The sequence below is a fragment of the Pipra filicauda genome, unplaced genomic scaffold (genome assembly GCF_003945595.2).
Source record: "Pipra filicauda isolate LSUMZ 115617 unplaced genomic scaffold, ASM394559v2 scaffold62_size3274119_pilon, whole genome shotgun sequence".
Taxonomy (NCBI): domain Eukaryota; kingdom Metazoa; phylum Chordata; class Aves; order Passeriformes; family Pipridae; genus Pipra; species Pipra filicauda.
This window is the reverse complement of record NW_024104787.1, coordinates 2740872-2763775: the sequence shown is the minus strand read 5'-3', so window position 1 is coordinate 2763775 and position 22904 is coordinate 2740872.

Sequence of the window (22904 nt, the reverse complement as noted above, 5' to 3'; positions counted from 1 at the left end):
TCATAATTATGTAGCAGAGATCCTTTTGTCTGTATCTGAGAATTATAGGGGCATAAACACCTTTGTACTTCTTCAAAATAAAAGCTGGAACTTAATTTTTAACATAAGCTGAAACGTGTAGCTGGATTCGTTATAAACCCATCTTTGTGGGCAGCTGCACATACATAAAACTGTTGGCAAATAAGTGTTAATGTACTGTCTACAGATATGACCCTTGCACACATGCTTTTCCAGATGAGAGGAGGGTCTACCAGACATTTAAGTGATAAGGATTAGACAGGAAAAAAAGGAAGAAAAGAAATTTCTTTGATTCCCCTGAGTTCTTTTGAGTGTCTCCTGAATATAATGATAGCCTCACTGGCATGTAAGGACCAAAAACCTGCCAGAGAGACCTCCAGAGATGAGACTTACTTCATCCCGTGTCAATCTGAACAATCCTTTATTTTCGTAGTTTCTGGATACAACAGAGAATTTTGTCCCTCTTTGCTCTCCATCCCACTGGCTGCTTTTAATTTCCAGTCATCGGGGCCAACCCAGCTGAATTGCTGCTTGACATAGCTGAAACTTGGTTGTAATAGCAGGTTCTCAGAAATGCCCCAGACAATGGACAAATACCCCAGTTCTCTCAGGATCTGTGCTAACCTTGAAACTCTACCTGGTAGGCACAGTGTAATCAAAGACTAATCAGTGAAATCAAGCTGAGATTTGGGAGCTAATAGGGGAAAAAAAGATGACTGTGCAAATATGGTATGGCTTTCAAGAGTGGAGATGCACAAAGCCATTCTTAAGTATCGGCATCTCAACAGTCATGATAGAAGGTCCTGGCAAAGCCTGTCAGTATCTGTGTTAATCCAGTTAATTAGCAGGAAGGGACGAACTCCTCTGGAAGCACCTATGTGGTGGGCAGGCTTTCTTCATATTTCATTAGGATGATTATTTTAAAGGTTGCAGGCAAAACTGTGCCTGTATTCCTTTAGAGCTTTCCTTTACATGCTAAGGTTGGGGCATTGGAGGTATCATGAGCATGTGGAGCTGGGAGGTAGCATGGGCAAAGAGCACCCAAGCAACTTCGTAAGGAAGCAGCGCAATATGGAGACAGTAACTTGAGCTACAACCTACACAGTCTGAGTGATTTTCCTCTCCCTCCTTTTCTGCCTTGCTCTTTCAGCAAGGAAAAAAAAAGGGAAAAGGCTGCAATGTGTCACAAAGGAACAGACTGGCAGACATCTGCCTCTTGCCTTATTTATTTATTTCTTAAAAAAAAAGGAAAGGGTACAGAGCCAACTCTTCACTCCAGAGCCCCCAGTCCCTTAACAAACCAAATGGTGGCTGTTGGCAGGGTATTGACAGCTTGTTAATGAAGGAATTCTTGACAAAATGACAACCTGTGTGGGATGCCGTGTTAAGCTGAATCCTCCCACAAAACAGTACTAAGTAATTAGGCGGTGGTGAAAATAGCAACTAACTACTGCTGGGGAGAAGAGGGGATGAAATCTCCTAAATTAATTATAAAATCAGTTCTCCTTTGAAAAGTATCCCTCTTCCACTTCCCTGAGAAGACACAACAGTTTTCCATGAACTATTTCATCCTGTGAGTTTCTCTTAGCAGGCCAAAGGTTGCACCTCAAAAAACTGAGCCTGATGACCATGAATTCAGTGCCTTTTTCTCTGAAAATGTGATCAGCAAATGAAGTGCTAATGAAAACCAAACAATAAGCTGGCTGCTGGGGCCGCCCCTTCTGCTCACCAAAAGGACCCTGTCTGGTTTACCTCAGTCTGTTTTTCCCTCTGATTGCTTCAGGTAGTTAACCTGTTTGTCGACAAGAACATTAGGTTTTAAACCCCTGAAAGGGTGGGTGATGAATCTGCCAAAGTAGAGTGCTTGAATTACAAAGTGGGTCTTGCAGAAAGGCACATTTTTAAACAGTAGCTCAGCAACCTGGGCTCACAGCAACAGCATTCACTATCAGGATGCTACACAAGCACTATCAGGTGCTACAGCATTGGTTAGTAGCAGCTATAGCAAAATCCATGACTTGTGGTGAAATTACATTTCTGGTGGCCGTTCAGTTTGGCTCACTAGGAAGATACCATTCTCCACCCTGTCTTGAACAGGAGCATATGATAATTTAACTAAATGGTTCAATAAAATAGAGCATGGCAGTTTGTACAAGAAGGAAAACAATGTATTCCTTTTTAAATGTTGATTTTTTTTCCCTCCCAGAGGCCAAAACCTTTTGATTGACTGTAACATGCAACAAGTAATTGAAATAAAACAAATGGGAAAAAAATCAGGGAGATTTGATTTTGTATTTATTTTTTCCCTAAATGAAAACAAAATTTTGAGAAGTTCAACTAACTTTGTGTTTTGTACTCTTAATCTGTTTGGTCTTTTCCTGCCTTGCTTCTGGGAGAGACATTTAATTTCTCCAATTATAGTTCCAGATAAACAATACAGACTGAAATGAACATTCTATACCTGCTATTTTTAAAATAATGTAGAACTTAGTAAAATACTAAGAACTTGTAGACTTTAAACAGCACTCAAACAGCTTATCTGCATTTTTAATTCTTCATGACTTTTTGTTTTGAATGAGCAAAGGAACCTCACTAACATTTTTTATCTCATCTATTACTCAGGTAAGTTGTTTCCATTTGTGGCCTTTGTAGTCATACTGTGTTTAAACATTACCAAAGCTACAAATAAATAACTGTCTGAGGAGTCACTCATTGATTCTTGAAATGGATGAGTAATAAGAGATCTCTACATTTAATTCTATTAAATATTTTTGGAAGGAATAGACATTGACTTGGTTCCGGTTTACTGCGTGAGGTCAAGAATAGACATAGGAAAGAACACTTTAAAGGTTGAAGGTTAAAGGCTTCACTTTACAGGGACATGTCAAAACATTTAAAGTTTCAAAAACCTGTACCAGTGAGAGGCAAAAGTCAGGTCAGTATACTAACAGATCTATGGAAAACTTGTTTATGCTGCAAGTAGACAATTTCGATTGGCCTGTATTGTGTGCCTTAAATTACTGATTATTTTTTTTAATGACTCCTCACCCCACTCAGTTTTTAAGGAAAACCAACCAGCTTTTGATGTTGGATAATTACACTGCTCAGTAGTATCAGCAAATTAAGGATGGAACATAAATGAATGTTTTATAATTTGGATAGTCAGTATGTGACTGATAGTCACGTATGTGATGTGAAGAGGTATAGAAATACTGATGATGAAATTTTGACCTGTGAAAATGTATGAATGCATATTAGCATTGGCTCATAGAATCTTGCAGATTAAAAAAAAACCCCTGAAAATAATTTTGACTTAGTTCCTAGCATCTGGATTAAAGCTTTTGGAGGTGTTTTTATGACAACAGAATCAAGAAATTACTCTCGAAAACTATTATACAGTTCACATGGTGAATCTACGCATTGGTGTTGTTAAAAGTGCAGATTGTGAGCTCCTTTCTTCTTGGGAGGATTTAGTCTATGTTTTAGCCCTCAGTACAGGGCTACAGGACTCTACCAACCAAAGGAAAATATATACAAATACAAAGCAAACAAGACTTGTCAGACGCCGACTACATTAAAAAAGTAAATATTAAAAAATTAGTCACATAACTTATTAAAAATTGGACTGGACTGTAGCGAATAGTCTTTCTTTCACAAAAGTGCATATAAGGTGCTGTAATCAACTTTCCCACAAATGGGAACGCAAAGGTATATGACCCCCTTGTGTTTCTGCTGACAGTTTAGGGCTGACTTGGTGATACTGAATCAGGGCAAAGCTCATTTACAGTGAATAGGATTGCTTGTGTGATCATGCTCCTGGGACCAGATTCTTTGCTTGAAAACTGAGAGGCAAATATTAATGCTACCACTGATTTGAAGTTCTCAGTTCTCAGGGGGGTGCTGCAATCTGTGCTATTCATAGATCTTGACCTCCCACTTCTGGTATCTGTGGAGGAAGTGGAACTAGCATTGGTTTTATGAAAATTGGTCTTGTGGAAAATGCAATCTTACAGAGTAGGTAAGAGCTAGCATTTGTCACTGCTACAGAAGGCGACTGTGAATGGGGCTTGCTCCTCTGATGTGATAAGAAAAACACATATTTTATGTCAAGTGCTTTGCAAGGCTCAGCCTCAGTGTGCTCAGTCTTTTTGCTGTATCAAACTGTCAGTGAGAAGCCATATACCAGAGAATTTCTTCTTGCTCCAGGGTCTTACTTGTCCAGAAGCAATCTGAAATGCAAGCAAATTCCAAATAACTGCATGAGTGAAACAGTTGGAACATTGTCAGCAGAGACAGACTTGTGCAAGCAATGCAGACTATGCTAAACTCACTTGCAAGGGATTTGTTCAACTGCTGAGCTACAAAAATGTGATGAGATCTCTCTCATATTTTCATGTATTTAAATAAGTCTGTACATTTCTTGTGCTAACTGAAATAAGGGGAGAAGGCTTTTCAAAGCCTCAAAAAGTTTACCTAATAGTACTCCTTTCTGTATGGGCTCCTGTTAAGCTCAGGTGCTCAGAAAGGCATCCAAGGTGCAGCACAATAATGATATTCTTCAAAGACCCTTCTCTTCTCTTATGGATGACGAAATGTATCTCACTTTGCATTTAAGCATCATGCTATTGGATTTCATGTAGAGCAGCAATAACCAGTTGAAATAGAAGCACCTTAAACCTACTCACTTTTGTGACATTGTAAAGTTAAGGTTAATATCTGGAAATTGGTTATCTAAACTCACATTCTGTCTAATACACAGTAAATACTGTGGTTCTTTCAGAACTACTGAGCACCCATATTTCTTTCCTATTTCTTGTGATTAGTCAGGGATACTGAATACTTGACAATTTTGCAAATAGTATTGCTCAAATAGGTGCTGAAGTATGGCCAAGGCAACTCTGTTTCAGTGGGTGATTTTGAAAATCTTGACCTGAGATCTTCTTTGTAATGAAGTATGTAACACTTTTGTGTATCCTACACATTCAGTACCAGATCTTGACTTGTCCAGTGTTTGTGTTTGTTACAGCTTCACAGTCAATGAGTTCTCTTCATGAAGGCTGTCAACCAAGTGTCTGAATTAGAGCCTGCAATCCAAGTCTGTTTAAATTTAATAATTTCTGTAGATTAGGTAAGGAAAAGAGCAGCAATCAGGAAGCAGCCTCTTTTCCCTCAGCATTCCTGGCTAGTATTGTTCAGAGACTCTGCATGAATGGCATTTGTGAATTTAAAAGCAGAATGCTGCTTTCTCTGTTTCGACTGTATGAGCTAATAAAAATCCCAATAACATCAATTTGCCTCCTCCCTAACCAGCCAGCACCAAAACAATTGCTTTGCCACCAGTGGTTACCAATTCCAGCAACTGGTGATGGCTGAGAAAATTGTAATCCGGTATCTCTCTTTCCTGTACCATAGCTTACTTGTTTCTCCCCACCACGACCTCAATGATGGGCTGCAAATAGTATTCCATAACTGCATAGTGCCACACACAGTGTGACAGCCTGATCCTTGACAGTGACTGTGCCAGCATAGTCCAGGTGCTGCCTATAACACAGAACTTTCAGAAGAGTAATGACACTGTGTTAAATTGCTGTTATACACTTTTAAATAATTTACAAGAAAAAACCTAAGGTAAGCAAATAAAAAAAAAATGAAAAGCAAGACAAAAGAGGTAAAAGAAACTGTCCAAGGACACTGCAGTTAAACCATGAGAATTTCTGACTCCCAGATGCATATTCAGCCTTGTTTGTCAGACTCTGCTGCCTGATTATTATTTAGAGTGAAATGTATGTTGGCTTGTTCACTTTATTTATTCACTTTAATCATCTCACTGCTCCTTCAACTCCAGGGCATTGCTGGTGGACAGAAAACTTATAATTTGGAGAAATCCTGAGCCTGGAAATGCATGAATTCCTACAGCTCTTGTGCAGATGTCATTTTATAGCAGCAGATTCTCTGATTTAGACAAGTGGACATTCTGGGCTAACAGAAACAAAGCTCGTTTAGCAGGTAGCAATATATAATTGGGAAAATAGATGTTGCTGCATTGCTATTAGAATAAAAACTAGGGCTAGGAGACATTTGCTCTATCTCAATAGCAGGCTATCAATATTCTCAGCAACATTATTAGTATTTATTGACAATCTTTTTTAAAGTACTGCAAGTTTGCACAGAGGTAATTTAAATCACATAATTAGGATGCCTAAAACCATATACAGAAGGATAGATGCTACTAGTGCTAAGTACTTGATTGTATTACATTGCATTGTTATTCTAGGGGGATTAGAATATTTTATGTCACTGTTGACTGTATGGCAAAAAAATGAGGAGTTTTTTAACATGTTTCTGAGTTTGACAGGTTATGAATTCTAGGCTGTATCTCAAAATTAGCCTGATCCTGCACAATCTAGGTGATACTGTCCAGCAAAATGGCATGCAAGTGACATGTCTCAAAATGCTGAATTTCGTCTTGCATAAACTATGCTGAGGGCACATACAAATGATTTTATGAAGCATCTATGTGTAACCTACCCACTTTGCTTTTACCAACACACAATTTTGAAAGACAATATTTCCAAATTCAACCAAATTTAGCTGTATTTATTGATTGCAACTTATCATAACACAGGCTTTTCCTTTTACATGAGTTGTTCCATTGTGTGAACTGTGAAAAGATCTGGATATCACCAAACCGTTCTTCTGTCTACACAGACAAGTTTTAATTTCAGTTCCATGTATTTTGAAACTTTCTATTTGTCCAGTAGGAAGATGTAGTTCTGCATGTTGTATGAAAATTTAGCATATGCTTAAATTTAAGTTGGATCTTGAGCCGCAGAGCAGCTGGTGTCAATCAGCCCCTGAACTCACCCTTTGCTGGAGCCCTAATCAATTATGTGAGCCTGATACAAACCCCACAGAATTCTTCAGGAACTGTTTGACCTACTCAGCGATCCTGGGAAGAATCTTCTCTGCTGAACTGAGCTTTCTAGTTAAGACGGAGGTCTGACCTTGCTATAGGCCTGTATAGTCTCAGAATGGGAAATCAGTAACACTACACTTTGAGGAATTTTTTTGCTCCTTGCTCAATGTATGTTGTGAAGTGACAATATGAGATAATTGTTTATCTGCCACACATCTGTCATCATTTGCTGAACTCTACTGAGATGCTGAATGGAGATGAGACAGCACTGGTGCCCCTGCAGTAGGGAGGGTACAAAGTTCATTTCTCCCCATATGTGAGCGGTTAAAGGCTGTGAAAGTCTCTATGCCCCCTTGTACTGCTCCTTCCTTTAATAGTAACATGAGGGCCAAGCAAAATGTGTTGTGTCTGACAGAAAAATTTTGCCAGGTCAGGCATGGGGATGATGCTGTCCAGGGCTACAGTTTCATGAAGAGTAGAAGCACAGAGATCCAGAAGCATTACTAAGTGGTCCAATCAATACTGAATCCATTTTTCATCATTCATTCATAGGAAGAAAAGGATGTCTAACTTAATAATTCCTTACAGAAAATAAACAGGCACCTTGTCCACCCATGAGAAAATCATTCACTGATGCAAAGATAATGCTTCTAAACAACTGACTGGATCAAAGGTGAAATTTAATTGATTATGTGTTAAATATTCTCTCCTTCCCTGTCTCTAACATAATACGCTTTCGTATACAGAGAGAAAATACCGAGACAGAAGCGTCGAACAATTTTCTTGTTGCCATAGAAATTTCAGGCGATTATCCAGTACCGTGACTGAATTGCTTCTAGAGATACAGAGTTTGATCCTTTTTCACCTAAATGATGTAAATCAGGCATAGCTCTGCTGAATCGAAGAAATTGTAGAACTGGTGTACTCTCTACTGTCAGGAGGTTGAGTTGGCTTGGACACAACCCTGGCACAGAAAGGGTGTGACCTGGTGGTGCACTGAGATTCCAGCCCAGGCTTGGGCAAGTGCACCATCAATATCACATGTCTACTGGGGTCCTGTGGCTTCGCCCTTGACTGTATATACACTTCCAGTGTATATAACAGTGACTGGGAACAGGCTGTGTTGGGGATCTGGAAATTCTAAGGTTGGCCTTGTTCATACATGTAATTATGCACACATAGTTTTAAATATGTTAATTTGGACTTGTTTCTGGCCTCCAACATGGGGAGCATGGAGTCCATGATAGTCCCTGGGATGCAGTGTTGATTATGCATTGGAAGCATTCACCTCTGAGGGCAACAAGGTGCATGACACACCACAGGACTAAGTTGTTGTTTCTCTAAGTAGCATTAGTGCACCATTTGTAAGCTGCTTAGGCTCTCAAGTGTTAAGCCTGAGGGGATGGCAGTAGTAGGGATATGAACCACTGCTACAGGATCCTTAAGTTTATCATGGACAAGTCTGTCTCCATGGCCTACAAAAGCCTTGGTCTACAGACACAGATTTTTCAACAAAAAGTCCCTTACCAGCTAGCCCTTCTCCAGGGAGACTTTCCTTCCTTCTCAGATACCTAGAGTCATGAGGAGAGAGATTTGCCATGTTATATCTTTCCTTCTGTTTTGTAGTACAGGAATTTCTAACATCAGGGCAGGGGCGGTATTAGGCATTTTCCTTGCGCACTGTTATTACTTACCTTTGTCAGGAAGAGTGATTCTGTACAATTTACGCTCTACTCTTGCCTGACAATAATTTCACAGAATTAATGGCTGAATGCTTGTCAATAGTACTGCTCATAGATATTAACGCTCTTCAAAGGCATTAAGATGCTGTCATCCCTGAATGAGCTGTATGTTCTATAGCAGTGTTACTGGAAGCACTATGGATTTTCACATTTGGACCATCTGTAAATACAGCAGTTCCATGACTCATGTATTTCTTTTTCCCTATTTGAACCCAAAGAAAAATTAATCTGGCCCATCTGCAGCTGGACTTGTTTAGAAAATCTGATTGCCTTCCAGACACCAGTCATCCATGCTCCAGGGATGACAGTCTTTCCACATGCTAATTAACTGAGGACAGAAGAAGTCATCACAAAACATTCCCGTCTTTGTGCCTGCAGCTGTAAATTCAGAATTAAAGTAATCTGGGGAGAAATAATGTTGTGAAGTGTCACAGAAGGTTTGCAACTGCCAGTGCTTTTAAAGGAGCTAACTATGCTTATAACCATGCACTGAATATGATACTGAAATATAATATTCACTTGTTTAGTGACTTCTATGTTCTGCCAAAAAAGCCCAGCACAATTTGGGCTCTAGAAAGCATCTTCATAATTGAGATTAGAAGCTTGATCAGGAAATTACAGAGATAGGGGCTAGAAGTAACTCAGGTGTGGACCTATGATGTGCACTCTATTCTCTGTTAAACTAAGCCACTGAGAGTTATTAGCACTCTAAGATGTGCCAGGAGAAATGACAGAGGCGTGAGACTCAGCTGCTAAATAAGGAATCTAAATGAGCAATATCTTGAACTCCATAGATTTATGTTACACCAGCTGCCTGAAAGAGACAAATGTTAGTTATTCAAGGGGAGCCACATGCAGTAAAGTCTTACATGTTAAGGATATTATGACATTAGTAAGTGCTGCATACAAATGGGGAAGGTGAAGGATGTCCTTAAGGATTTCTCAGTGATGACTACACTTTCATCAGCTCTTATCTTTTACCAGAAATCTTAAGATATGTGCTATTTTCCACTAATCCTTGGTGCTATGATAGAAGAATCTCAGATTGCATAGGAAAGAGAGAAAACAGTGGGGGAAAAAAGGCTAAAAACATGGTTTAAAACATTCCCCATCCAGAAGATGAATGAAAAGAACCTACCATTTTATCTTTATCTCAAAATTTGGCCTTCAATAAAAATGAAAATAACTCCCCAGCTGCAGGACTTCACTCATCACAGTGGCTTTGAGCTGCCTGTGTACTCCCATTTTTATCCACCCTGATTTCCCAACAGAAATCTTTGTGGAGGTGAGTGCATTCAGGGCTGTTCCAAATCCCATTAGTCAGAGTCTTTCAATTGCCTCTAGTGGTCTTTGTATCAGTGCTGTGATCATTAATAAGAAGTTAGAAATGGCCACTCCAGTGTGTGGCTACCCCAAAAGACTTCCTATAACATTTTTCTGCTGCAGCAAGCCTAATCAGTGACTATTCTACTTCTACCTGTTCCACTGAGCATAGTAGGTCTGCATGAGGAGTGTGAAAAAAGCAGTGAGGAAAACGTCTTCTGCTTTTCTGTCTTCCAAGTATCTTCTTTATTTAGGCATGCCTGCATCACTGTCAGTTGAATGCTAGATGCCTCAGTAATGAATTAGAATTCAGCTTCCCTTGAGTATTCTGCACTGAACAGTTTTTAAAAAATAATCCTTTTAAAAGAATGACAGATTGAGAGCAAAAGCAGTCCCAGAAGTTTTCTATCCACTTTACTTGTGACTCAAATCCAGGGTGTCTACCTGGTTCAGACAGAGCTTGCAATGATTTTCATCCTTGTAGCTCCTGGCTCCTTGGGAATGTGTTATTAAACAGCCTCCTGTTGCATGGTTACACTGATAAATGTGTGTGCTATCCCATGGCTTTGAAGGCAGCAAGGGTAGAAAATTTCAGATGAAATCTGGAATGTTTTTGTTTACTAATACAGTGAGCTGGAGCACTCTACAAATACATAGCAGTGGTTTCAGCAATCTACAAATACATAGCAGTGGTTTCAGCAATCTACAAAAGGCGGCAGAAAGCAGACAAATTTTTAATGACAATCAACGAGATTAGTGAAGTGCTTGGAACTAGTCCATAAAATCTGTAGACAGGTTATCTGTGAAAGGTGACATTGGTTGTTTTTTTTTTGAGGGGGAAGACTTGGTGGCCCTTAGGAATTTGTGGATCCTCAGCCTTATCTGATACAAGACAATACAAATCAGCTAAACAGCTACAACTTTGCTTATTTCTGACTCCTGCTGGGCTTCTACTGGGAAATCTGGTAAAGTAAAAACATTTTAACCAGCCTCATATGAAAACCTACAGTAAAAAACCTGAAGATTAATTTCTTTGACTATTTACGTCTCTTTTTATTTCTAGTGCTGTGATTCTGGAAATTTTAATGAAATCGTGTAGCTCAAAACAGCTCCTCTGCAGCTGTCTCAGGACCCGGGATTACCACAATCTCTTGAGACAGGTTTTACTATACAAAGTAAAAGACTCATACATGGGAGAGCAGTCTGAACCTAGTTCATGTAAGCAGGGAAAGAATAAGAGTATTAGAGACTGAGTCTGTGGGTTACATCAGAAGGGGACCTCCTGTTTTATGAAACAAGGGAGTTCAGGGGCCAGGCTGGCACATGCTGGAGTTACACCAATCCATATACTCAGCCTCCAGCCATGAAAACTAGGCATGAAAGAGGGACAGAGTATCATCTTGGACTGGAGTCTGGACATGACCCTGGCAGACATCAGCTGCCATCTGGCCAGAAACTTGGTTCCACAGTGTAGGTAACATTACCTATTGCAGCAATTTATTATGTGGATTGTAAAGGTGCACATATAGTGCAGTTATTACTGTGGCTGACACTAAAAATACATCACTTGTTTTGCTCCACGTTGGCTAGCTTTTGTGCCTACACTGCTAGAACTACTTAGTAGACTACAGTAACTTCCTATGTGAGTTTTTGGTTTACTACACATTCCTCATTCAAATTCTTCCTGGGAAAGGAGCCCTGACAGACTGTCAGACTCAAATCTGTCTCCTTGTGATGACAGCAGTTCCATACTTCTGTATTGGTATTCCTACCTAATAAAAAAGGACACTAACTTTTATTTGACTACATCTCGGTTGCATTTTGATTCCTCAAGCAATCGTTTAAACCTATTAAAAGGGAAGTGTAGGCTATATAAAATATGTAGGGAAGACAAGAGATGTATGAGCATCTAATATGTATGTTTTATTATCAAGGTGCTTTTTCATGGTGCATCACATACAGGAGGATGTGGGCATAAGGCATCAAAACTTTGTGTCCCACAGGGACCTTGCTGGAATTGGGGATGAGAACCTTGTTTCTCTTATAAACTTGTGTGTTTCCAGTTGCCAAGGTTTTCAGCAACTGTGCTCCCACAGAAAACAAACTCTTTTCATTGAAAAATACCTACTCAAATCTTTTAGAACAGTTCTGAAGTGTGACCAGCTCTAAACTCAATAAATGGTGCTTTCCATAGTTGTTGTTGGAATTTACCTCAGATGAATGGCTATACCTCACAGATACTGTGGATTTACTTAGTATGGGACTTAAAAGAGAAATATGCAAAGTCATAAAGAGGAAGCAAGTATCTAGTTTCTGTCGTCAGATGAAGCTGTTCATTAAACTTATGTTTCTGTTCTCATACATCTATGTTTCATTTGTGTTCATGTGGCTGATTCTCTGTGTTGGTGTTGTAATGCCTGTCTATCAAGCACGAAGTTAATTAATTACATATCTTTTACATTGCTGTGTATAAGGCTCTATTTGTCATTCATGTGATATTCAGAAATGTTTTTAATTAGGCTATACCGCCTCTGCATTTGGGCTGTGACAGTCTGAATCTGTTTGATCAGAAGAAGGAGCAAAATATGTCTCATGTGACCAGTGGTTGGAGTAGATCCACCTGAGTTTTGAACTTGCTGGTTCATAATGCACTGAGCAGATACTGAGCACTTTCAGAGATTTTATATCTCTGCCCAAAGGGATTGGCTGTTTAAACTGTGCCAGCTGCATTGTGTAGTCACAAGGATATTAATGGAGCTTAAGTTGTACGCTAAAACAAAAAAATAAAATGAATCAATTGGAAAATATTATTTAAAGAGTCATATTGACTTATCAGTCATGCAAAGTGAACCTTTATTTAAAGTCTCAGTTGCAGCTGAGTAGGCCCTGTGAACTGTACATGCTGACACCAGACTGCACTGGCCCCAGGACAGCAAATTATTTTAGCAACTTGTGCAACCTACTCACTTTCTCATTTGGGAAGCTGGCCTTGCATGAATGCCATCATTTCTCATTGCTTCGAGCTGGTTTGGCCAGCAGGTTCAGCGCTGGAGATTGCTCTGAGATGCCAAGAATATTTTCTTAACACAGAATAACCAGGCAAGTAGACTACTTGATCAGGAAATCTGTGCTGTCACTCTGATTTCCCCCGAATCTTTCTGAAAGCAGAGGAAGTTTAGGTTAGGTTGTATTTCTGTGTACACACAGTTGATGTGGGTTTAGTATGCTATTCATAAGTGCCAGTGTTTTGTCTAGCATTAAGAAAGCAACCATTAACACACAATGTGTGTAGGTGAGCAAGAGATCTGATTAACTTTCTCCTCTATTTCTGGATGAAAACATGGATATAATGGAAATAAAATGACTTGTTAATGACTTTGGTAATGCAGTGTCTCTTAAAAGGGTATTTAGACAGTGGCATGACATAATTGAGAAACAACTGAAATTGTGAGTTTTTGCACTTACTGCTCCATTTTAGCCACTAGCTTCCTTTTCTGTAGCTGCAAATTGCCAGAGCAATAACTGCAGCCTCAGTTTAGCTCACGGTGAGTGACCTGGCTGAGATACAGCAGTCCATGGCACAATTCCCTTTGGCTTCAGCAGGGTTCTAATTTCTATTTGAGTATACAGTTGCTGGAATTGCTGAATAACCCATAAAAATGTTTCTAAGCTCTTAAATGTAGAACAAGATTTAATTAAGACTTGACTGAGATCTGGCTCTTCAAATGTCTGTGCACACTTGGGCATGTGAATGACTGAGTAAGTAGGCAAATATAAAGCTTGTAAGGGCAAACTGCTAATAGCGCTCTTATGCTGGTTTTCTACCCTAACTAGATACTTAGATTTTAAGAACAGATCTGCTTCTGTTAGCTGCCTTTTAAACCTTTCAGACACACATGTGCATTTCTTGTACTTACTGAACCTACCAACCTGCTTTCAACTCAGCAATATCTTTACCAAGGTTTTTTTGTCACTCCAAAGAATGTCTATGTGTGCCTTGAGCAAGGGAGATGTGTACTAGATTTGACTGAGGTCTTATTAAGGGTCTAAAGAGAAACAGGAACTGCAGAAGGTATTGTTCTCTGCTACAGTCGGAGTAAAGGAAAGCCTTACACAAGATGATTATACTTTTCATTTTAAGTGCAGGTTTATCTTACAGATTCCTAACACCTCTGGGGATTTCTGTTGAGAGATTGCTAATGGGAAGACCCTTTAACATGCTGACACCTTTATTGAGTGAAATCCCTTTATAGAGGAAGTTCCTTAGCTCTTGTTGGATTTTTTCACTGGATGGTTTTCTTATCCCATGTTGCTGTCTGCAGGCTGGTCTGCCTATGCCTTCAGTAGCAGAAAAATATTTTCATATGCAGTATGGAGGCATACACAGAGTCTCCATTATTTTTTCCAATGTGCTATTCATGCTGTGGATGTTCTCAATAAATGAGGTGGGAGATTTAAGTAGAGGCTCGAAGTCTGAGCAGAATAAAACAGGCTGAATGTCACGGAAAGAAGGGCATGCTTTCAGTCCTGTCTGTGGTACTGTACTCTTGTGGAAAGGATGTGGCAAGAAGTCTTTTACACTAGTGGGTACTACATGTGAAGGCAACTGTTACATGTGCAGCTACACATGCAGCAGCTGTTAGATAGTATGAAAATGGCCCTTGGTATATCTGGAAAATCTTCCATGAAGAATTATGTGCTAACCTATTATTATTCTCCACTATTAATCTATTCTTATATAACTATCATATGTATATATAATCCTAATATTATTCTAATCCCTATATAAACCTAATATTAGCCTATTCTTATGCTCTAGCACCAGAAGCAAAGGGAGAAAGGGTCTCACACTTTTGCTGCTTTTGAAAATATTTATTAGTGCTAAAGATAAATATTAACACAACGCTCTCTTCAATTGTGTGTCTCATTCTGACAGATGCATCTACAACATCCGTGGAATAAATATGCAGAACAGGGCAGCATCTACCCAATTTGGGGAAAGAAAAAAAAAAAGCAGAGTTAAGGCAGACCACATCTTTTGCAGCAGTCAGTGAGTGATTTAGCTGTATCACAAGCTTCTCCGTTGTTCTCTTTCCTTCTTCAAAAGTTCTCTGTGGTTTCAGCTCTGAGGTCTCTCATTCACCTATAGTGTATTGTCTGTAAAGTTTCCTTTTAGTATGGATTTTTAGCACTATAGCGAGCACCCTGGAGGGTGAAATTAAATGTAGATGACGACAGAGGCTGAAACCCAGCAGAATTACAGTTTCAATTACCCAACCAGAAACATGGATCAGAGGCATATTCCTAAATCCTCTGTTCCATCTGGGTCTCAAATGACTTCAAACTCACACACAATTTCCTTGTTCAGTTGAAACCTGTCTTATTTCTTCTCATGTCCTTCATTTTCCTGTGGCAGCCATTAAAGACATTTAGTCTGGGAGGCACTAAGAATTGCTTTAGAAATATGAGCTAATATCACTGCTGGGAAATGGTCTTCTGCCATCTCACACTCTGTGTCTCCAAATGACGTCTGGTGTAAGTCCAGAGGCTGAAATTAGAAAATACACTGCAGCTGCTTAAATAACCCAAATTCATTTTTGGGTGCTTTCTCCTGGAGTATAAAACTATGTGCATGATGAGCCAGCCACTTCTGAGACCTCTAGGCGCTGCTAGACCATAATCTTATAATAATAGATATGAAATGTAATAAGAATTTTTATTATGAATGTTGACCTAAAAATATGAGTGAATAAATCAACTCTGGCAAGTACATCCAGATTTGAGACAACTTGTTCTGTTTTGTATGGCATTTAATGTACCATGTGTCAGGGCTGAAATGGATGGGTATCACAGAGTTTGGTCCATGCCAAAAAATAACAAAGAAATAACATGAAGTATAGGCTGAAATATATTTTTGGTAAGGTTATTAGAGATAATGTGTCAGGAAGACAAGCATACCAAAACATCATGTTTTAGTGACTTAAAAGTAGTATTTTAGAACACAGTCTTTGGAGCAATTCCCCAGTTTACCTCTCCTAGTGAAAAGCATGAGCCTGCTAATTATATGTGAAATATCCTACTAAGTTGTGCAAATTCTTATAGTGTGACCAAGCTGAAAGTCAAAGATAGTTCAGATGCTGGCTGCAGCCTTTCAACAAGTGCCACATTTTAAGTAACTACATAGCTCAAGCTATTAGACCTTAAGTCAGAGTGAGGATGTTCTGGGTTCATGCTATTTTTTCATGTTGCTAAGAATTTTAGGGAATATGTGGTACAGTTGAATGGAGTTTCAACTTTTCTGGTATGCTGCTCATTACAGAAATACAGATTAACAGAGAAAGAATGTATTAATCTAGTTAGAAACTGCTGAAAGAACTATTAATGGCGGGCCAGCACTTCAGTAAGTATAAATTGGCACAGCTCAGTTCAACTCAGTCGACTATGCCTATTTTAAATCTGCTGAGATTCCAGCTCATTATATAGAAACCTGCATCCATTTATAGATCATAGCGAGAAAAGGTTAAAATTTAAGACCACAGAAGCAAAGCTTTAGTGGATAATACTACCTTTTCCTTTTTTTTTTGAAGTATCAAAGTTAAAATGACCTTTAAAGATGACATGGTGTTTGTGGTGCTAAATTTTGTTGCAGAAAAAATCCAATAGATTATAAGGAAGATAAATTAGCTGTATTTCTTTTTGTTGTAATTTTATTTTTTACTCCACTTTTACAAAAGATATCATAAAAAGTTAATGTATCTGACAATTCACAGAAACAACCCAAACCCAGCATATATTCATAGCAGTGTTCTTTCCTTATTTCAGACACAGTCCGGATTTTTCCATGCCAGCTTTTCTCTTCAGATATCTCAGCTCAAAACTAAAATTTTAATTCTACACAGAAAGTTATAAAAAGAAAAGAATTTTGCCCTTCTACATTCTGCAAAGAAGGGAGCTGCGCTGGAGGTTTGGTGGTGCTCAACAGCAAAGGTATTGCCACTGCAGAGATATTTTGTGATCCCTTGCCTTTCAACCTGTCTAGTGAGAAATGATCTGTCTTTTGCCAGGGAGGCTTCATGGAGTAAGTGTTGTTCCACAATCATTTCTGCTGGAGCGGCTTGGGGGAGGCAGCAGCTGGGAGATGTGAGCAGCTGCAGCCAAACTTTCCCTCTGCCTGGTTCCATTTCTGCCTCTTTGGAATGCAGTGCTGGGGGACTCCAGTTTTATGGCTCATTTTATTGGTACAAACAGCAACCATACACAAAGCGGATGTATCATGCACGCTGCTGAGGGGGTCAGAAAAAGTCAAGCCCTGAAATGAAAAAAAAAGAGTTTTGTTGAGCTGTAAGCTCTTTTGCCAGTTTAGGTACTGCTCTGGCTTTTGAGAAGAAAGCTGACAGGCTGTTATGGTCCTGACGTTTTGATTTATTTTCTGATATAGTTCAGTAACAAAAAGGGCCCAGACAAACATGGGTAGATTCTTTTTTCCCTTGAACCAGAATAAATCAGGAGCAGTGGCATTACATGAAAGCCACACTGGTGTAATCAGAATCGAAACAGAGTTCATGTAATAATGTGATGCTACGAAAGATGTTATTTTGCATAACCCTTCTCACAGAAATGAGCCCATTCCCTTTCAGTTTTAATACCACAGAAGAAACTGGTTTTGATACTTGGCTAAAGTTTTCTATTTTCAGACTCTGTTGTTCTATGTTCAGACTGCTTATGACTTTAACCCTTCAGGCTTAAATTCTCCATGCAGGCTCTCAGGCTTAATGTTTTTGTTAGGAATGCTGCAGGTGAAGGTGAGTCAGCCATATCTCAGAATGCAATTTGGAGGAAACATATTATTTTGCCCCAAAATAGCCTCCCTTTTCTCCCCAGCTCTTTGATTTAAAAATCAAACCCCCTGGTGGCACGGGTAGGCCACCTGGATGGGGCATGCTGCCTTATGTCTCCAGCTGCCTCTCCTGCTCCAGAACCTGGCCAGCCTGATACTACTCAGGTATGGTGGGGTTGTGTTGTCCCTGTTTGTGGTCCACAACAGTGGGTACCATGTTTTCTTACTCTCTGTGGGGGAAGAATATGATGCTAAATGAACTTCATTAAATAGCAGAAGAGGCACCTGTTACAAAAAAGTTAAGTCTGCAAGGTTAACCCCTCAAGAGCTATGAGATGTCATTCTCAGCCTCTATAAATATGAATTGTTTGGCTAGTAATCTTTTCCCACAGACCTTTTTCACCAAATAGCTGCTTTTCCAGTATTTCTTTTCAGTCAGGCCCGTACATGGCTGTGGGGCTGTGTTCAGGGCACCCCAAACAAACCGTGCTCCCCGTGTGCCATGGCTGCTTCTTCCCAGGGGCATGTCAAGGGTTTTCAAGGTTGTGTCTAAATGTTTGTGAGCGTTTAGTTAATGCTCACGAGGCTGGAGAGGTGAGATAGTGCCTCCGCCCTAATGCTGGAGAATGAAGACCTGAAAGCAGAGGTTATTTTAATGTTTTTAATATAAAATATTGTATTATGTCCTTTTAAGTATCTGTTAATGTGAGATACCAAGCCTGAAGCCCCAGACTGAACGATTGCTTTGTAGACTATAGAAATGTATCATATTATTATTATTAATATTATTATCATTATTATTAATTCATTTCAGTCCTGGCTGATTATAGGTTCTACAAACCTGATGCTGTGCATCTTAAAATAGGTACCCAGAATACAAATACATGTAGACAGTGACATTAGCTAACTCTCTGAGCAACGTGGCCACCATCAAAGGAAGTGCTTTGGAATGTGTAAAGTAGGTGTAAATTCATTCTCATTCCCTGCATAGGTCAATGTGGTTTTTACAGGCATGTGGTTTCCTGACAAAACACTTGTAGAGACTTGGTATAGCAAGTATCTCCAAATGCTGGGTGCATGTTTCGTTTTGAGAATCTCTTGTCCAAAATTATTGCTCTCTTATTTCTATATTTGCTTAAAGTCTTCTAAAGGTGGGAAAGAGTTAATGTCTTCTTGTTTTGCAAGCATGATGCTTATAAACCTGTCCTTATTGTAGTTGTGTAGGAAAAAAACCCTTTGGATGAGAAAAGAAATATGTAGTTCCAGGTTTTATGTTAATCTTTTGCATCTAATCTTTCTGAAAAGCATTCAAATGCATAGGTCTTGTTTTGGTGTACTGTAATTTCAAATTTGCACTTTATGGTGAAGTTCTCCAAATGATTTCTATTCTGTGGTCTTGTCTGTAATGGTGTCTCTGTGCACATGTATACATAAAATGTAAAAATATATATAATGTATGTTCCATTTCATCCTTTTTCATCCTTTGTTTATAAAATGTGAATGTAGTTTTTGGAACCAGATATTCACTCTTTGGAGCTCTGAAAATGAGTTTTAATTTTTTACTCTTTTCTGACTCTTGCACTCTTACTCAGATGAAAAGTGATTTCTATGAATAGAGAATGCATTTAATCTGCTGTGGTCAAGTGACAGGTAGTAAAAACTGGTACTATATGCTGATCCTTATTGTACTATTTGAGCAAAACTGGCATGTTTCTCAAACTTTTTTTTTTAGCTGTCTCTTTTCCCTATTGTTCAGCAGTAATACTATTTTTTTAGTATTCTAAGATTAATTATTATATTGGTTGGATGAACAAGCATCAGGGCCTTAATTAAAGAATGAATTTTGTAGAATTAAATTTGTATAGAAAATACATTTCTTTTAAACAACGAAACTATTTAATCTTTGAGCCGTAATAAATTCTGCATTTTTTACTTGAGTGCTGTGTCCTATTACAGTTAGATAAAAACAGTGCTAATCTCTGATTCTTCACAGTATGATTTAATAAGAGATAAAATTTATGTATTACTGGAAAATATTACAAGTAGGAAATTTATTGAGTTGTCAGTATAATAAGCATACTGAGGACAAAGTCTGAGGCTTTTGGCAATTATGTATGAAATTAACGTAGCAGAACTCCATGCGAGACCTTATTGAAAATTAAGGTGATAGTTATCTTAAATACATTTGATGGCAGTTACTCTCATTTTTTCACAGATTTCTCCCACATGCTCACTAGCACAATGCCCAGGTACTCTAGCTAGGATGACTGGTGTGCCACATGGAAGAAAAGGAATGCAGGCCGTTGAGCCCTCATTACACCTTTGGGGTTCCCGTTCATTGGTAATGGCAACCGCTTTTTGCACGGGTCTGTCATACCTTTTTGGAGTCAGCAGTTGCATCGTATGAAGAAGCTCGTCATAGAGTTTCAAGATGAGACAGACCTTGTGGAGAAAGCCTTATTGGAGCCGCACTTCCCCCTCTAATACTTTATGACAATGAGGCCTTCAATTTAAGGATAGCTGCAGCCTGGCTGCAGGTGTAGCATCAGTAACAAAGCTGGAGGAAAAAGCAGATTATATGCATGGTTAATTTGTGGCAGATACCTGCTTCAAGCAAGCTGTGCACATAGGTTCACACATACTCGTGGTCTGGTACATCCAGCAATACAAAGTTAGTGTATTACAGTGTGTCAGGTACCCAAATTACACCTCATTGTGCCAGATGCCCAGTATAAAACTGTTCCCTTATACAATGTCCTGATAATATAACAAGGTGTAGGAAAAGACTAACAGGTAACTAAACATGGATAATTGTAATATGCAGGGGGGGTGTGAGCTAGTTCTCAGATTTTCCACCAAATCCACAATTCTGGTGCCTTCAGGTAGTATGTTTGTATCCATACTGCTCCAGAGCAAATCAAGTCAAGAAGGGCAGCTGCCCCAACACATTTGTAAGCCAACCTTTTTTTCAGGCTGGTCTTTTGAAAAGCTAATGTTTGCAAAGGGCTGCAATCCACTCAGTCGAGATGTGGATGCACTATAGAATGGAAGATATTAATATTATTGATTTGAAGTAATAAAGTATCTTTTTGAATTCCTGTTCTTTCAGGAGACATTCCTGAGGGACTGGATGACAGGGCCCTTATTAAACTGGCAGGATGCATTTTGAGATGAGAAATTAAACATTTGATTCTAGCATTTGTATACAGAAAGCAAAAATCTCTGAGAGGTCCTCAGAGGTGGAAGTGGAAGGGGGAGGACACTGGTGTTATTATAGGTGGACCATTCATACTAAACGAAATAAAAAAGAACAGAAGCTATCATTGCAATTCTGTCTGATATGAGTTTCCTTTATAGAAAATGGTATGACTTGACATAATGTAACCTGACATAAGTGATACGATGTTATAAATGAGAGGTACCATGGTTAGTTGTAATGTATAATTTGACACACTACCTATGCTATGCATGAGCTGGCAGCAAGTGTACTGTGGTTCACTGAGTACCCAAATTGCTTTCAAATGACAAGTTTGCCATGTCACGATGCACAAAAGTAAGCTGGCAGTTGTTTAGTCATTCAGTCATAGACTAAAAAACTGTAGGTGCACAGACACGCTCTTCTTTTGAGTTTTGGGCTTATGCACAGGCACAGGTGCTGGACTAAGGAGGTATAAAACACAAATTGGCATGTGAAAGAGATCACTGCTACTACTATAGAGATAGTAATAGAGTAGTGTGGCTTTTGTTTTTGGCCATGAGCTTGGAGAGACCCAGCCTGGTCTGAACGCTAAAAACCACTGCTCAGCAAGCTGGGATACAATAAAATGCAAAGATTAACTTTGAATCAGGGAGTCCAAGTGCCCACGTTATGACAATTCCAGCAGTCTCCAGATCAAGAAGAGCATGTTGTTGAAAGATCATGAATTTTTTGGTAAATTCTGCCTTTTGACCAGGAAAAGGAGGAGAGTAGTCATATATACATGTTAGTGCACTAATGCATGTTGTTACTGCCAGTATCAGCATTGTTGAGAATGGAAACAATTCTTTATTATTTTTAAAAATGAGCGCAAGAGAGAAATATCTCTAGAGTGGGAAAAGAAAGGAAGAGAGACAAAATGTCTGCATTCTGTGGAGCCGTTCTTTCTCTCTTCTGGAAGAAAGAGAGCTCAGCTGGATCAGAGAGAAGGAATGTTCAATATTCTCTTTAGCATAAGAAGATTTTTTTTCTATCTTAAAATAGGAATTATTTTCAGGTAAAGATTATGTAGACTTATCAATCAAGCACCAAATCAGTTAATACTTTTTCTAAAAATGAAGAATGTTGCTGATGTTACATGGATAAAATGATTTCAACTGAAGAGCAGAAACACAGCATGGTTGTAACAAGGGGAAGAGGGACCGTGCAAAGGAATGTACTACTAGATGTAACTGGCAAGAGAGCATCACCTGTAAGGTGTATGAAGGAATTCTGCACTGTTCAGCATTGATAATGCTCCAATCTGGATCAAGTTCCGGGGTTATTGATTGCTTAGCTAGTTTATCAAAATATAAGACTTTTATTAAGCAGACAGTGCTCCATAATCTGAAATAACAATGGATTGAGCAGTAGTAGAAAAATATGAGACAATAGAAGTATGCTAGCATTCTCTGTGTACCTATATAGAGAGACAATCTAGATCCAACTAGGTTTATTAGTGCTGATGAAGGGATGGCCCTAATAATTTCAGTCCATCTCTTGTGCTCCCTAATGCCTTAGGTTTTGGTTATAGTCCTGGAAGAAAGAAAATAAACAATTTCCCATCTGTTACAGCATTGTGTCAAAAGGGCCCTAAAGAAGTATGGACTGAGGTACAAAATCGCTTATTGTGAGGAAGGCATTTTGGGTTGTAAAAGACTGAGCTAAGTCTTTGGTGAATCTCTTGCAGTTCTGTCAGTGTGGAACTGCACAGTATCCACAGGTTAATTAGCACAGGTTCTGTGTATGAGAGGGGCTTGTGGTCTTATGCCCATCTTTGTCCTGGGTATTCTGCCAGGGCATTGCATAGAACTGTCCAGAAGTGACTGTTCT